This window comes from Chiloscyllium plagiosum, unplaced genomic scaffold (assembly GCF_037043375.1).
Source record: "Chiloscyllium plagiosum isolate Xiang-an unplaced genomic scaffold, Cpla_swu_hap1 HiC_scaffold_7, whole genome shotgun sequence".
Lineage (NCBI taxonomy): Eukaryota > Metazoa > Chordata > Chondrichthyes > Orectolobiformes > Hemiscylliidae > Chiloscyllium > Chiloscyllium plagiosum.
The window spans coordinates 96,547,347-96,563,684 of record NW_028270145.1 but is presented as its reverse complement, the minus strand read 5'-3'; the positions used below and the strand labels follow the sequence as shown (position 1 = coordinate 96,563,684).

The 16,338-nt window shown below is 42.0% G+C and overlaps 1 long non-coding RNA gene across 1 annotated transcript in view; it reads right to left on the bottom strand.

Annotated features, from left to right (window-relative positions):
- Positions 1-14,236, bottom strand: part of LOC148149668 (uncharacterized) — a 162,009-nt gene extending 147,773 nt beyond the window's left edge. Inside the window, exon 1 of the long non-coding RNA XR_015757551.1 lies at positions 14,150-14,236. This is a non-coding gene — a long non-coding RNA (uncharacterized LOC148149668). The remainder of the gene's footprint in view (positions 1-14,149) is intronic.
- Positions 14,237-16,338: the final 2,102 nt, after the last annotated feature.

Here is a 16,338-nt window from a genome sequence, read left to right as displayed (position 1 = left end):
CTTCCACAATCACCTGATGAAGGAGTGTCGCTCCAAAAGCTAGTGTGCTTCCAATTAAACCTGTTGGACTATAACCTGGTGTTGTGTGATTTTTAACAAAGTCTAACATGTTATGGTCACTGTTTCCAAGAGGGATCTTTTACTCTGATATCCAAAATAGCCTGACCCTTGGTTAGTTCTACAACATATTTATTAGGAAATCATCTTAAATATACTCTATGAATTCATTTTCTAATGTAGTTCTGTCAGTCTTGATTTTCCCAATCTGCCTATAGATTAAAGTGACCCATGATTAATTTATTGCCATTTTTACATGCCTTGAATATCTCCTAAATTATTCTCAGTCCTACAGCAGATCTGTTGTTTGGGATTTCTTGACGGGGCTGGCAGGTGGGACTAGATTGGGTTGGCATATCTGGTCGGCGTGGACGGGTTGGATCGAAGGGTCTGTTTCCATGCTGTACGTCTCTGTGACTCTATGACTACTCCCATCAGTTCATTCTTCCCTTGTTCTTTTGTACTTGTGCCCAGTTCAAATCTACTTCATCGAATTCTAGATCATTTCTTTCTATTGCCCTTATTTTGTCCCATGGAAACAAAGCTACCCCAACATACTTTCTGTCTATCCTTTCAAAAAGTCACATCTCTTTAAACATTTAGTTCCGAGCTTTGATCTCCTCGTAACCATGCCTCCGTAATGGCAAAGAGATTATATTCATTAGTCTCTACTAATACCATTAATTCATTGAATAGAATACATAAAGAACAATTAAATTTGTCATGCTCCCCCCTTTGACTGCAAGTGCTGCTTTTTATAATGTTTGTCCCTTTCTGTCCCACTCTGAGCAACATTAGATAAATCCACATCCTTTTGCTTTCTAATCGTAACTATCTTCTCCATGGAACTCTTACACCCCATCAGTCCCAAACAAAATCTTTACCAGGCAGCTACTGAAATTACACTGTAATTATTTTCTTATCTGCAGCAGATCCTTTATTAAATACACAGGTTTTGGAATTAAGGCCTAAAAAGGCTCAATATTTCAGGATTCTAACCCATTGTTATTAAACACAAAATAATGTTGGAATGGTTGTGCCCACTCTCCATGTATCTTAAGTTTAATTAGCTCTGCCCATTGCTGTCATATTATCCACATGAATGGGGTCATTGAGTGTCACCACTGTAATAAGATCAGTTAATCAGTCCCAATTTTAGGTAAGGTTGACATTACAACTGGATGAAATTATAAACCACTTGCAACCCAAATTGACAGTGTGCATGTGTAATCACAATGTAAATGCCTCAGTCGTGCTTAACACCCCCCCCCCCCCCAGTATGGTGTATCACTATAGGCTGCTATGATAGAATTGCTTTCAGCTAGGTTGATCCCCATAGTTAAATAGTCTCTTATCATTGACTTCTCACAAACCTGTGAGGAGCAGCTATTTGCCTGAGCTGGTAAAGCTTGTAGCCAGCAGTGGGTCTGATATAACAGTCTGGCTTCAGGAGAGGAGAGATAAGGATGGAAATCAATGGGAAAAGCAAGAGGTTAAAGGCAGATTTATGAGGTGCAATCTGACCTCCATGAATTTTCATTTAATGTGTTTACTTTTGATTGGTCCTCTTGAATTAGTACTGTTGCAGTAGATTTCAATATCTTTTACACTATAAACCTCAGGCTAACAGTTTTATTATTCCCAAAATCATGCTATTGATCCATATAAATAGATTGGAAAACATTTTACTGACTTCCAGTATAGTGATGATTTCCCGCTTAGCAAATTGATTGCATGTTTTCCAAACTTCTTAGTCCTTACTGATTTCCAGAATTTTGGGTTTTGCACCTCCAATTGCCAGGACACAGCTTTCTATCTGTTTGGGCCAAGACTTTAACATTGGGGGTCAAATGGGGGTCCCAGACACATACTGTTGTCAGGGATTCTCCCAATTCGGACAGTTGGGGACCAGAGGACAGGCTTGCCATCCACTTAAGGATGACAAGCAGTTTATCGAAGCTGGTGAGTCAACAGTGGGCCATCCAGCATTGAAGATGGACCAGCTCACAGTTCATGAGTGACATAGAAAGAGGGTGTCTCCATTTTGGCATTCCCTCTCTCTAAATGCTCAATTATTTCAAATTCTAATGTGCCTCCTGCAACTGAGCCACTATTATAGAGGTGTTGCAATGCCATCGCCATCCATGCTCTCAAAACCAAATACAACATTGTCATCAAACCAGCAGATAAAGGAGAAGCCATCGTCATTCAGAGTAGAACAGATTACTACAAGGAAGTGCACCGATAGCAGAACAACCAGGAACACCACAGGCAACTACCAGCCTATCCGACCAAAGACAACATCCGTGAACTAAACACATTGATCAGGACTTTGGATCCAGTCCTTCAGTGTTCCCTACACACCCTCATCCCACATACTTTTCGCATAGGTGACTTCTACTGCCTTCTGAAGATACACAAGGCCAACACACCAGGCCGTCCCGTCATATCAAGCAATGGGAGCCTGTGTGAGAACCTCTCTGGCTATGTCGAAGGCATCTTGAAATCCATTATACAGGGGGCCCCCAGCTTCTGTCGTGACAGTCCAGATTTCTTATAGAAACTCAGCACCCACGGACCAGTCGAACCAAGAACATTCCTAGTCACAATGGACGTTTCAGCACTCTACACCAGCATCCCCCACAATGATGTTATCATGGCAACAGCCTCAATACTCAACACCAACAACTGCCAATCTCTGAGCAGCATCCTACAACTCATCCACTACTTCATCCAGTTCTTCATCCAGACACATGGAACAGCCATGAGGACCACATTTGCATACCAGTATGCCAACATTTTCATGCACAGGTTTGAACAAGACTTCTCTACACAGGACCTCCAACCAACACTATACAGGTATATTGACAACATTTTCTTCCGCTGGACCCATGATAAGGAATCACTGAAACAACTACACAGTGATATCAATGAGTTTCATCCCACCATCTAACTCACCATGGACTTCTCTCTACTATCTGTCTCATTCTTGGACACATGTACCTCCATCAAGGATGGGCACCTCAGCATCACCCTGTTCCGCAAACCCACAGATAACCTCACGATGTTACACTTCTCCAGCGTCCACTCGAAACATAGTAAAACAACCATCCCCTACGGACAAGTCCTATGCATACACAGGATCTGTTCAGATGAGGAGGAACATGACGGGCACTTGGATGAACTCAAAGATGCCCTCATAAGAACAGGGTACAATGCCCAATTCATCGACCGCCAGTTCCAACGTGCCACAGCGAGAAACAGTAATGACCTCCTCAGGAGACAGACACCAGCTGCAACTGACAGAGTACCCTTCATTGTCCAGAAGTTCCCAGGAGTCGAAAAACGATGCCATGTTTTTCGCAGCCTGCAACACATTATCAATGAGATGAGCACCTCACCAAGACCTTCCCCACACCTCCACTTCTCTCCTTTAAACAACCACCAAACCTTAAACAGATCATTGTTCGTTGCAAACTGCTCAGCTTTCAGGACAACACCATACAACCACGTCATGGCCGATGCTGCAAGATGTGTCAGAGTGTCGACACGGATACCACCATTACACGTGGGGACACCTCCCACCATGTACGTAGCAAGTACTCATGCGACTCAGCCAACATTGTCTATCTCATACGCTGCAAGCAAGGATGCCCTGAGGCATGGTACATTGGTGAGACTGAGCAAAGGCTATGGCAACAGATGAATAGACACCGCACAACAATCAACAGACAGGACCGTTCCCTCCCAGTCAAAGAACATTCAGCGGTCTGGGACATTCGACCTCGGACCTTCGGGTGACCGTCCTCCAAGGCAGACTTCGGGACAGGCAACAACGAAAAGTGGCAGAGCAGAGGCTGATAGCCAATTTCGGTACCCATGGGGATGGCGTCAACCGGGACCTTGGGTTCATGCCACACAACAGGTGACCCCACTGCACCACACAACATGCACACACGCACACACACAGACTGACATGCACTCACAGACAGACACACACACACAGCTACTCCTACAAATCCATACACACAAAAAGACACTCTCTCATACACAAGATCTCTCTCTCATACGCTCACACACCTACTCCCACACTCTCACACGCACCCTCCTACAGACTTATACTCCTTTACATTCACACTTATACATATACACATATACTCTCACAGACACTCATTCCTACATGCACACACACATATGTAAGTTTGTGTGGTGAATTTGTACCTGCAGAATTACATTTTGTTTTGCTCAAACACTGCATGAATCCATATAAGATTCTATAAATCCCCATTTTAGATTAGAATCAGCCTGAACATTGGGACACAGACAGCCTCACACAGAGCACCTCACACCTTCAATGCATTATCTGAGCCAACATGGCACCTATTGTTAAAGTTCACTTGAGAATGTAACTTTAAGAAAGTTCTGGAATTTACATATGAAAGAACTGAAACCAATATGCCCAGTCGAAAAGATGAGACTTAACAAACAATCCAGGTCTTTTTCAACATATAATTTCAGTTTCAGCACACTGTAAATGTTTGCTATAAATTCTGTGTCCTACAATCTTATAAATCACAATAACCTGATGTTGTGTGATTTTTAATGTCATTGATAGATATAGCGATCTCTTACTTGCAACATGGTTTTATTGAAGGATATACAAAAGCTGACTGCGAATGTAAATTCAGTGTCTGTCTGGAGAAAGGGTCTCTGGAATATTTGCCAAAGTGTCAAGGATGTTTCAAAATAATAAACTTAAGAAGGAGAAATGGACAACAAACTGAACTGTAATCTCCTGAAAGTTATTTCAGACCGTCAACATTTTGGGAGTAAACACAAAAATCTGCGTAAAAGACATACTTTGAGTTTTCATTTTCAGGAATATATAAGAGGAGGAGTTAAAAGTCAATTCAACCCTAGTCTGGATGTGCTGGTGCAGGAAGGAGTACCATTGAGCGGAGATACTTGTGTGCCAATGGACTGGATTCAAGCGGTAGGGGGTTCACAATTGAAGAAACATCCACCCATCACCCCAACATTGCAGATAAAGGATTCCTTATTCAGAGTGCTAAATGCCAGCTTGTCAGCAAACCAGTGAAAAGGAAACAGGACCAAAGAATTTCAACTAACAATTCAAACTAGCAAGGTCAAGAATTCTAAAGTAGATTGTTCCATTACCTACTCTTTGTAAACAACCATAGAAACTGATAATTGTTCTGTAGGGCTCACTTCTTATTTTTAATATGTGTGTGTATGGGTGTTGCATTACTATTTATTCTCACACTTAGTACCTACTAAACAGACTCTTTTAAAAACTCAAGAAAACTCAGCTAAATTGATTCTTTCATAAACATAAATTAATTTGGTCTGGGATGAACTCGCTTCTTTGGAAACGAATTTATGTGTGAACAAATGAGGGGCAGGTGAATAAAGAAATAGAGCAGGTTCATTCCTCCTAAGTTGGGAGCTTGACAATTTGAGCATTCTGTCTCAACCCATAAGAACTTAAGGAACCTTGCTGGAGGTATAGGCATAACGGATGTGCCAGTAAGCCAACGAAAAGTATAAATGTACATGATCACCTTCCTCAGTATGCAACCCCCCCCATTGGACTCCCAACAGTCCTGCCTTTTTTGGTTTCAAGCAACAAATAAACAAAATATTGGTCCACTATTACCTTCATATTTGCATCCAGAGACCGGAATAGTTAGAATACAAAGATGTTGGCACTGAGGGAGTTTTGTGCACAATAAAAATATTTGGCAATGCACAACTGGCTTAACATCAGGAGACAGAGTGGTGGTGGTGGTGGTGGTGGAGTGTTGCTTTTTGGACTGGAGGTTTTTGACCAGCAGTATTCCACAGGGATGGTTTCTGGGTCCTCTTTTGTTTGTCATCTATATAAATGATTTGGATGAGAATACAGAAGGCATGTTCAGTAAGTTTGTGGATGACCTCAAAGTTGGTGGTAGAGTACTGAGTGAAGAAGGTTTTCTAAGATTACAAAGGGATTTTGATCAAATGGGTCAATGAACTGAAAAATGGCAGATAGAGTTCAAACTGGATAAATCCAAGCTATTGCATTTTGGTCCAACAAACAAGGGTAGGGCTTACACAGTGTGTTGGAGAACAGAGGGACCTAGGGGTTCAGGTACATTACTCTTTGAAGTTTGCACCACATATAGACAGGATGGTTAAAAAGTCATTTGGCATGCTTGCCTTCATTACTCAGTCCTTTGTGTGTAGGAGTTGGGATGTCATGTTGAGGTTGTACAGGACATTAGTGAGGCCTCTTCTGGAGTACTATGTCCAGTTCTGGTCCCAGTTATAGGGAAGGATATCATTAACTGGAGAAGATTCAGCAGAGATGTACCAGAATGTTGCCGGGTATGGGAGGCTTAAGTTATAAAGAAAGGCTGGGACTTTTTTCACTGGAGCATAGGAATTGAGAGGCAACCTTAGAGGAGTTTATAAAAAGACGAGGGTATAAATGGAGTTGATGATAGCTGTATTTTCCCTAGAATGGGGGACTTCAACACTCAGGCGCAGATGCTGGAATTTTAAGGTGAGAGGAGAGAAATTTTAAAAAGACATGAAGAACAAATTGTTTACACTGAGGGTAGCTCACAAGTGCAGTGAACTTCCTGAGGAAGTAGTGTATGTGGGCACAATTCCAACATTTAAAAGATATTTGGATAAGTATATGAATAGGAAAGGTTTGGAGGGATAGGGGCCAGGTGTAGGCAAGTGGGCAGGTTTTACTTTGGGATTATGTTAGGCGTGGACTGGATGGACCGAAGGGTCATGTTTCCGTGCTGTATAACTCAATGACTGCTTGATTCTTTTATGATTGTTTATCAATGCCTTCTCCAAAACAAATTAATTGTATTTGTAATGTCTACAGTGGAATAAAGACACAAAGCATTAAATTTGCACAACTGTCTATCACAAAGTTAACAAAGTTAACTTGGTGGAACATCTAATCAAGAGGAAGGAGGAAACTTACTTAAGGTTGAGGAGGCAAAGATCAGACAGGGCTTTAGAGGGTTACAAGGTAGCCAGGACAGTGCTGAAGAATGGATTTAGGAGAGCTAGAAGGGGGCATGACAAACTTTAGCAGGATTAAGGAAAATGCTAAGACATTGTATACTTATTTGAGGAACAAGAGGATGGCCAAAGGGAGGGTAGGGCCGATCAGGAACAGTGGAGGGAACTTGTGCCTGGAGTCGGAGGAATTAGGGGAGGTCCTTAATGAATATTTTGCTTCAGTATTCACTACTGAGAGGGGCCTTGATGTTTCTGAGGACAGCATGAAACAGACAGATTTGCTTGAACAGATTAATGCTAAGAAGGAGGATGTGTTGAAAATTTTGAAAATCTAAAGGATAGATAATTCCCCTGGACCAGTTGGGAAGAGATTGCTGCACTTTTGGTGAAGATCTTTGCATCCTCACCATCCACTGGAGTACTTCCAGATGATTGGAGGGTGGCAAATGTTATTCCCTTAGCTCAAGAAAGGGAATAGGGATAATCCTGGGAATTACAGACCAGCCAATCTCATGTCTGTTGTGGGTAAAGTATTGGAGAGGATTCTGAGAGACAGGATTTATGATTACTTGGAAAACCATAGTTTGATTAGAGATAGTCAGCATGGCTTTGTGAGGTAGACAGGCAGGAGGCTGAAAGAACACAGCAAGCCAGGCAGCATTAGGAGATGGGGAAGTTTCAGGTGTAAGAAGGGTTACACCCAAAATGTCAACTTCTCCACCCCCTGATGCTGCCTGGCTTGCTGTGTTCTTCCAGCCTCCTGCCTGTCTACTTTGGATTCCAGCATCTGCAGTTTGTTTTTATCTCTAAGTTGACTTTGTGAGGGGAAGGTCATGCCTCACAAACCTTATTGAATTCTTTGAGGACGTAAGAAAACATATTGATGAAGGTAAAGTCGTGGATGTGGTCTACATGGATCTTAATAAAGCATTTGATAAGGTTCCCTCTGGTAGGCTCATTCAGAAAGGAAAGAGGTGTGGAATACAGGGAAACCTGGCTGTCTGGTTACAGAATTGACTAGCCCATAGAGACAGAAGGTGGTGGTAGATGAAAAGTACAGAACCTGGAGCTTGGTGACTAGCGGTGTTCCTCAGGAATCAATTCTGAGACCTCTGTTCTTTGTGATTTTTAGAAATAAGTTGGATGAGGAAGTGGAAGGGTGGGTTAGTAAGTTTGCCAATGACACGAAGGTTGGTGGAGTGGTAGATAGTGTGGAGGGCTGTTGCAGATTGCAAAGGACATTGACAGGATGCAGAATTGGGCTGATAAGAGGCAGATGGAATTCAACCTGGAAAAGTGTGAAATGATTCATTTTGGAAGGTCAAATTTCAAGGCAGAAAACAGGGTTAAAGGCAGGATTCTTGGGAATGTGGAGGAACAGAGGGATCTTAGGGACTATGTCCATAGATCCTTCAAAGTTGCCACCCAAGTTGATTAGGTTGTCAAGAAGGCATATGGTTTGCTGGCTTTCATTAGCAGGGGAATCTAGTTTATGAGCCATGAGGTTATGCTGAGTTCAACAAGGCTCTGGTTAGATCACACTTGGAATATGGTGTTCACTTCTGGTCACTTCATTATAGGAAGGATGTGAAAGATTTAGAGGGGGTGCAGAGGACATTTGCCAGGATGCTGCCTGGACTGGAGGATATGTCTTAGGAAGAAGGGTCAAGAGAGCTAGGGCTTTTCTTATTGGAGCAAAGAAAGGTGAGAAGAGACTTGATAGAAATGTACAAGTTGATGAGAGGCATAGATAGAGTGGAGAGTCAGAGACTTGCTTCCAGGGCCAAAATGGCTATCACGAGGGGAATAATTTTAAGGTGATTGGAGGAAGGTTTAGGGGAGATGTCAGAAGTAGGTTCTTTACACAGAGTGCTGGGTGTGTGGAATGCACTGCCAGCGGTGGTAGCTGTGTCAGATACATTCAGGACATTTAAGCAGCTCTTGGATAGGCAAATGGAATGTAGTACAGTAAAGGGTGTGTAGGTTCATCTAATCTTAGAGTAGGATAAAAGGTCGGCACAACATCAAGGACAGAAGGGCCTGTACTGTTCTATGTTCTATGTTCTATAGGTAACATTGCCCTGGAGTGCAGGTGAAACATAATCTGATCGTATCAAAGACTCCCTTCTGAGTTAGATGTCAGGTGAGAGGCTCAGTTATTAGCACGCTCATCTCTGAGTCTGAACATCAGATCCACTATTGAGACATTTGGCAGCAAAACCATGATGAAATTCCAGTACAGTACTGAGGGAGTTCCATACTGAAGGAGTTCCATACTGAGGGAGTGCAGTACTGAGGGATTGCAGTACTGAGGGAGTGCAGTACTGAGGGACTGCAGTACTGAGGGAGTGCAGTACTGAGGGAGTGCTGTACTGAGGGAGTGCAGTACTGAGGAACTGCAGTACTGAGGGAGTGCAGTACTGAGGGAGTGCTGTACTGAGGGAGTGCAGTACTGAGGAACTGCAATACTGAGCGAGTGCCGTACCAAGGCTGGGCCATTCTAAGAGAGTGCAGCACTGAGGGAGTGCCATACTGAGGGAGGGCCGTAATGAGTGAGTGCAGTTCTGAGGGAGTGCCGTCCTGAGGGAGTGCAGCACTGAGGGAGTGCAGTACCGAGGGAGTGCAGTACTGAGGGAGTGCAGTACTGAGGGATGGCCGTTCTGAGAGAGTGCAGCATTGAGGGTGTGCAGTACCAAGGGTGTGCCATACAGAGGGTGCAGTACTGAGGGAGTGCAGCACTGAGGGAGTGCAGCACTGAGGGAGTGCCATACTGAGAGAGAAACAGAGAAACCTTCTGCCCTCTCAAGAGGAAGATAAAGATCTCGCACAATGTTCCAAAGAAGGATAGGAAAGTTCGACCCAATATTTTTACCTCAACCAGTGTCACTAGTAAAGATTATCCTGTTACCATCTCACTTCAATTTCTGCAGATAGTGCAAATTTTGCTCTAGGAAAAGTAAACTCATTAAGTCATTTTGCAGTTGTTTCATCTCTCAATTTGCATGGTAATTGGGAAGAATCAAACATCGTTGTTTTTGAGTTCTTCCATGACCCACTGCTTCTTATATCCTCTGTCAACATTGTCAACTCCTGGAACTGATTTAATTTGAGTAATGAGAGAAAGCCATTAGTGTGTAGATATCAAAATCAACCTTTGGTGTCACAGAATGGAAACCACTCTTATCAGGCTGTAAAAGTGATTGTGTGCACAGTGTTATCAAGCACATCTGATACTTTGAGTTGGACCATGGACAGTCCAGGGAAGCTGTTGTGGTTCTGTTCGCCGAGCTGGGAATTTGTGTTGCAGATGTTTCGTCCCCTGTCTAGGTGACATCCTCAGTTCTTGGGAACCTCCAGTGAAGCACTTCTGTGGTGTTTCCTCTGGCATTTATGGTGGGGAAGTCCAGGGAAGCAGCTACCTGTTTCTCTTTATTCACTGTTTTGTCTTCATATAAGTATTTCTGTCCTTGATAACATAAACCACAAGTGACTGTCAAATTGAGCAGAACTTTACATTTAACTAGCCTTGCAGTTTGTCCTTGAGGCAAAAAAATGGCTTCAATCACATAAGAAACCAAAAAAAGCCATCGAAGCCAAATAATGAGCGCACTTCCTGCCAAATACATATTTATAGTCTCTTGACCTTTCCATGCTGATTGAAAAGATGGAATTTAAATATAATTACTAAAATCCCAATTACCTTTACTGGCTTGATCCCCTTCAGATGCAGGTTTTGGTACTGACGTCTTTTTATTTAAGCTCCAGTTTTCAACTGACAACATTAAGAGTCCTGGTGCCAATTTATTTCTGTTCTTAAAAGAGCATTATATTCACAAAGAAAAGACGTCAGAAAATAAACAGTTTTCTAATACTATAAACCACATGTTTAAAACTTCTAGGAATAGAAAATTCATTTACAAAAAGCATTTGCTTTGTGTGTTATTTATTATCTATTCCTTGAGGAGGTTTCAAAAACAGAAATTGCTGGAGAGACTCAGCAGGTTTGCCAGCATCTGTGGAGGGACAGCACAGTTAATGTTTCAGATCTAGTGACCCTTCTTCAGAACTTCAGAGCATTTCTGTTCTCATTTCAGATCTTCAGCATCCACAGTTCATTGTTTTTTATTGCCCCCATCAGGCTTTCTCGGCACTTGTGCTGACCTCAAACTCTATTACAGTACCGTAACCCGTACAAAGTCCTGATCATTCATCACATCCGCCCTGATGCTTGGACCATCAAATTAAACTAATCAGAACTGGTACAGGCACAATGGGCTGAATGGCCTCCTTCAGAACTGGATGATTCTGTAACCTCTACTAAAAAAAGTAACACACACTCAACAGCAAATGCATCAAAATAGTGAAGGAAGAAATCGGAGCACAGCAAATGCTTGTTGATACTGCAGGCATGTGAAAAAGTGCAGTGTTAAATAGGCCGTCTGTCAATTAACACACACAGATTGTAAGTAGTGCTGAGGTTCTGGGAACACATTTCCTGGACATGAGCTGCTGTATTGCACCAGGCAACAACTGGCCACCAGCTGCCACTCCAGGTCTGAATGTGGTGTTCCACGTCAAAAAAATTGATCCAGTCACATCCATGATAGAAAAGGTCTATTTCTGAGAATCAAGCCTTTCAATTAACTAGCATATTGCTTTTCCAACAGTGTTCAGCAAAGGAGCACTTAGTTGGGGAAAATATAATGCTTTCTCTCACTTCGGAGTGTGGCAGTGGGGAGCTTATGGAAAAGACTTGCATTTGTCGTGTCTTTCATGACACCAACTTCTTCCAAAATGTTTTACAGTCAATTATATACTTTTTTTTAATCAGCATAGTTATTTTTGTAATGTAGGAAAATACAAGAAATAAGGCTGCCAATTTGCTCATAGCAAACTCTCACAAACAGCAATGTGATACCCAGCTAAAGAATCAGTTTTATTTAGCAAAGTTGGTCACAAATTACAGAATAATTTAGAAAGAGTAGAACTGAAGAAGTTTAATTAAAATGAAAATTCTAGGAATTTTGGTTGAAGGGCAGAGACAAGCTAAGACAAGATGAGCGTTTAAATGCTTCTTTGTGTAAAATTAGGTTGAAGTTAGTGCTTCATGTTAATAGCACACTGCTTGATGCTTGACTGACTTCTTACACTAGGGGTAAATGTAGGGGAATGGGTCTGGGTGAGTTGCTCTTCGGAGGGTCGGTGTGGACTTGTTGGGCCGAAGGGCCTGTTTCGACACTGTAGGGAATCTAAAGTATGTTAAGAGCAAAAGAGGAACTAGGAAGAGAATAGGGCCCCTAAAAAATCAATGAAATTATCTATGCATGGAACCACAGAAGATGGGAGAGATATTAAACAAACATTCAATGGACAGCACAGTGGCTCAGTGGTTAGCTTGCAGCCTCACAGCACCAAGATCCCTGGTTCAATTTCAGCCTCAGGTGACTGTCTGTGTGGAGTTTGCACATTCTCCTCGTGTCTGCGTGGGTTTCCTCCGGGTGCTCCGGTTTCCTCCCACAGTCCAAAAATATGCAGGTCAGGTGAATTGACCTTGCTAAATTGCCCATAGTGTTAGGTGCATTAGTCAGAGGGAAATGGGTCCGGATGGGTTACTCTTTGGCGGGTCGGTGTGGACTGGTTGGGCCGAAGGGCCTGTTTCTACACTGTAGGGAATCAAATCTAATCTACTAATGTGTGTCTGTAAAGGAATGGGTGATACTTTAATGGTGAATTACACAGAAGTCTATTCTTAATGTTAATATCACAGTGCTAGGGTTGTTCATGATGGCTGAGTAACTTATTTTGAAATTAGTTAATGTTTGTAAAGGAAGTGATAGGGTCTAAAGGTGACTATATGGTACTGATGATGCACTTTGCTGCGACTGATAACACTGAACAAAAATCATCTAAAATCCCTGAAATCAAAATGAAGGATGTCAGGTTGAAAGAGGCATTGTGAGACAATCCACAGCGCAAAGCAGTCAGAGGTGAGCGGATATGTTCCTGCTTTTTAACAGCCTACACATCTCCTTTTTATCAGGGAATAACTGCCAGAAGATGGTTAGAGAGCGGAGTCGCTGTGTCAGATCTCTGGTGGATCTGGTCCACCAAGGAGTGACCTTTTATTCTTGCCCCCCCCGTCTGTTCCAGTGCACTGCTCCCATCATGCACGTACATGTCACTTCCCTTGAGCTTGTGTTTGCTTCTGCCATCTGCTGTGATTTATCGAAAATGTGCAGTGATTTATGGGCCAATCAATCCACAATGAAGCCAGTTTCTTTTATTCACCTGGCCTCTGCCCTCTTCCTGTAGTCCCAGGCAGGTTTAGAAAATATGTATTAATCATTCACTAAAACAATATTTAACAGTGTTTGACTGGTTGCTGGGGAATTTTGACCTTTACCGAACTAATTTTCAGCAGAAATACATGCTAATTATAATATGAAACAAATTGGCTGTTTGCTTAAAATGACAACGAGCCACCAGAGAGAGAAGCATAGTGGGTCATTTTCCATTAACGTGGCTTGATACTGTCCACCTTTCATAGATTCGTAAAATTAGGTGATTGTACAGAAATATCGTGTCCACCTTGATTTTGAACTCCTGCAGGCCAGCAAACCAATATGAGTGTTGAATGGCCGTGTCTCCATCATGATGTGCGCGTGAGAAAACATAGCAAAAATCTGGAAATTTTGTGGGTTGTGTGTGAACCGATTATTGATGATTGAGTACTGCTTTTTAAATGGGACAAATGTTTGGTACCTAAAGTAAACAAACAATCAGGATTACGTAATCCTTTCCCAAGGCCAATGTGTCACTTTGGAAGTGTAGACTCATTTTATGTTTGGACAATCAGATTGACCAATTTGAGCCCACTGTAAGGAGTCATAAATCACAACCAGGAGGAATGATCAGTTCATCTCTTTTTATGGTCTTGGTTAAAGGTAAATGTTTGTTCACAAGACCAAGAAAACTTAGCGAATGCCTAGAAAACCAAGAAGCTTCCAACTGTCCCTGTCCCCACAGAGAAAATTTCAAACATTACCTTACATCTGCAGTTTTCTGTTCTTATTCACACCAGTCTTTACCTTCACCCACTTTGGCCAACCTTAAAATCACATTTGGAGCCCAGTGACCCTGGAGAACAGACGTAAATTAGGAAATCTGCCATCTTTGTGACATTGCAGTTAAGCGTTAACAACCCAAAGATTTTACTTAACCCCTATCTGGGCAAAAAGGGTAAAGGGTGAGATATAAACAATGAAAAAATGTGAAAGCTTAATTAGATTTCAATATTATGGCTGTGTTCCATGCAATGTAGATTCCATAAAATTTCAAAAATTTCAGCTTGTTGCCTTAAGTATGCCTAAACCTTTGATTGGACATCCATTAACACAAGTGAATGTACAACTTTATAGAAAGATCTCACATTGTGCACTGTATTCCTAAGTAATGACCTCCCAGCACTTTTTTGCATATTTGTGGCTTAGGGCTTTGATTTTTTCTACTGTGGTTACTATTTCTGGAAAAAGTCCATGGAAATCTACCTGATATGAGGGATGGGAAATCACCTTAAAAAAACAGAGGTACAAAGATCAAACAGTTGGGTTGTATAACGGTCTGAAGTATTGAAGAGTGCTTTGTGCTCTACCTCCTAAGGTAGGCAGGATTGATCTTAGGCATCCTAACTCCGAGGTAGGAACTTCATCACAATTTTACAAGAACACACAATGTTCCCATCTAATCAAATCTTAATTTGATGCAAAGAGTTGACTGAGCAGCTGCTTTGAAGATTGGGGCTTGCCTGAAATAAGTCAAGCTTTTGAATCAGTAAATACAGTTAATTAAGTAATTAAGGCAATTGCAACTTAATGAGGCTGAGTTGAAACTGTTTTAAGACCTAACTTACTTCAGAATAACTGCAGTTCGTAAAACAGTTTAAGCATTGCCTTGGCAAACAGCAACTCTGGAATGAATATCATTAAGTGGCCAGCATAAATGATTATGTTTAACAACCACAAGGCTGTATGGTTTCTGTGTTAAGCACAGTTTTCAATTTCAGAGCAAATTATATCAGCCCAAGTGACATATGATCCTGTAGCTATAGACTTAACAATTTTAGAATATTTTGGTTGCTACATTCCAACATCAATCAGAAGGGCTTAAAGCTTTAAAATGTCTATGTGATGTTTAAGACATGAAAACTACAACTGATCTTCTGGGATGCTTTTTGGCTTCTTGAGAGCTTCTTTCAAGTATGTTGCTAGTGATCTAACACCAACTTCCAGGGGATATCTTTACAAAAATAGATAGCTGCAACTGGGAGTAAAAAGCTGCAGATCCAACGCTGCCACCCTGTAGCAAAGATTTGTGCCCCAACCTTCCCCCATCTGCTCCTCCGTCACTCATTCCCCCTTCTTCTAAATCTGCCTGCTTGTGAAATGATCAGCTGCCAGGGAAAAAGTCAAGGAAATAAGCCCCATGAAGACAAATGTAAGACATATGTAAGACAACAGAAGACTTATTTTAGTCTAGGCTGGATTCTAATCCTGATCTTAAATATCTGGCAGCTGTTTCTTCAAGTCGAGTGGAAAAGCACAACAGGCCAGGCAGCATCCGAGGAGCAGGAGAATCAACGTGGGCATAAGCACTTTATCCTGATTGCTACCTGTTCCCTTTCCCATCTGCAGTCAAAACACTTTTTTCTTTCACTTGTCCATTTTGATTTTTTTGCGCCATCATCTGTTTCACCAATCAATCTCTTCTGCCTTCCACCTTAACATAGGCTTTCCCATTTGTCCTTTTCTTCCCTCTGCAGTCCCTGCAGTATCGCTAAACTTGCCCAGTCCTGAGGAAAGTTCATTTTGATTCTCTCCGCACAGATGCTGCATGGCTTTCCTGGAACTTCAGCTTTTCTTACCCTCCACTTTGGAAATGTTTCTCATACAAATATTTCTAAGCCAACAGGGAGATTGTCCTTATGAGGAATTGTTGTTATTTTGATCTAAAAAAGTATCTGGTTATTCCTCATGCCACAGAACATCCGGTACAGCTACAAATGGTGAGTTTTTCATTCGGTAAGGCTAGGTTGAGTGGGCCATAGGGGCTTCTGCACAATTGCAGGTTTCAGTTCCAACCCTAGGCTTTCATCCTGGATGAGGGTTCATCCTGTGTGCACATGGCAGCGAGATTCCCACAATCAGGACCATCGAAGCATTGGAAATAGAAGCAGAA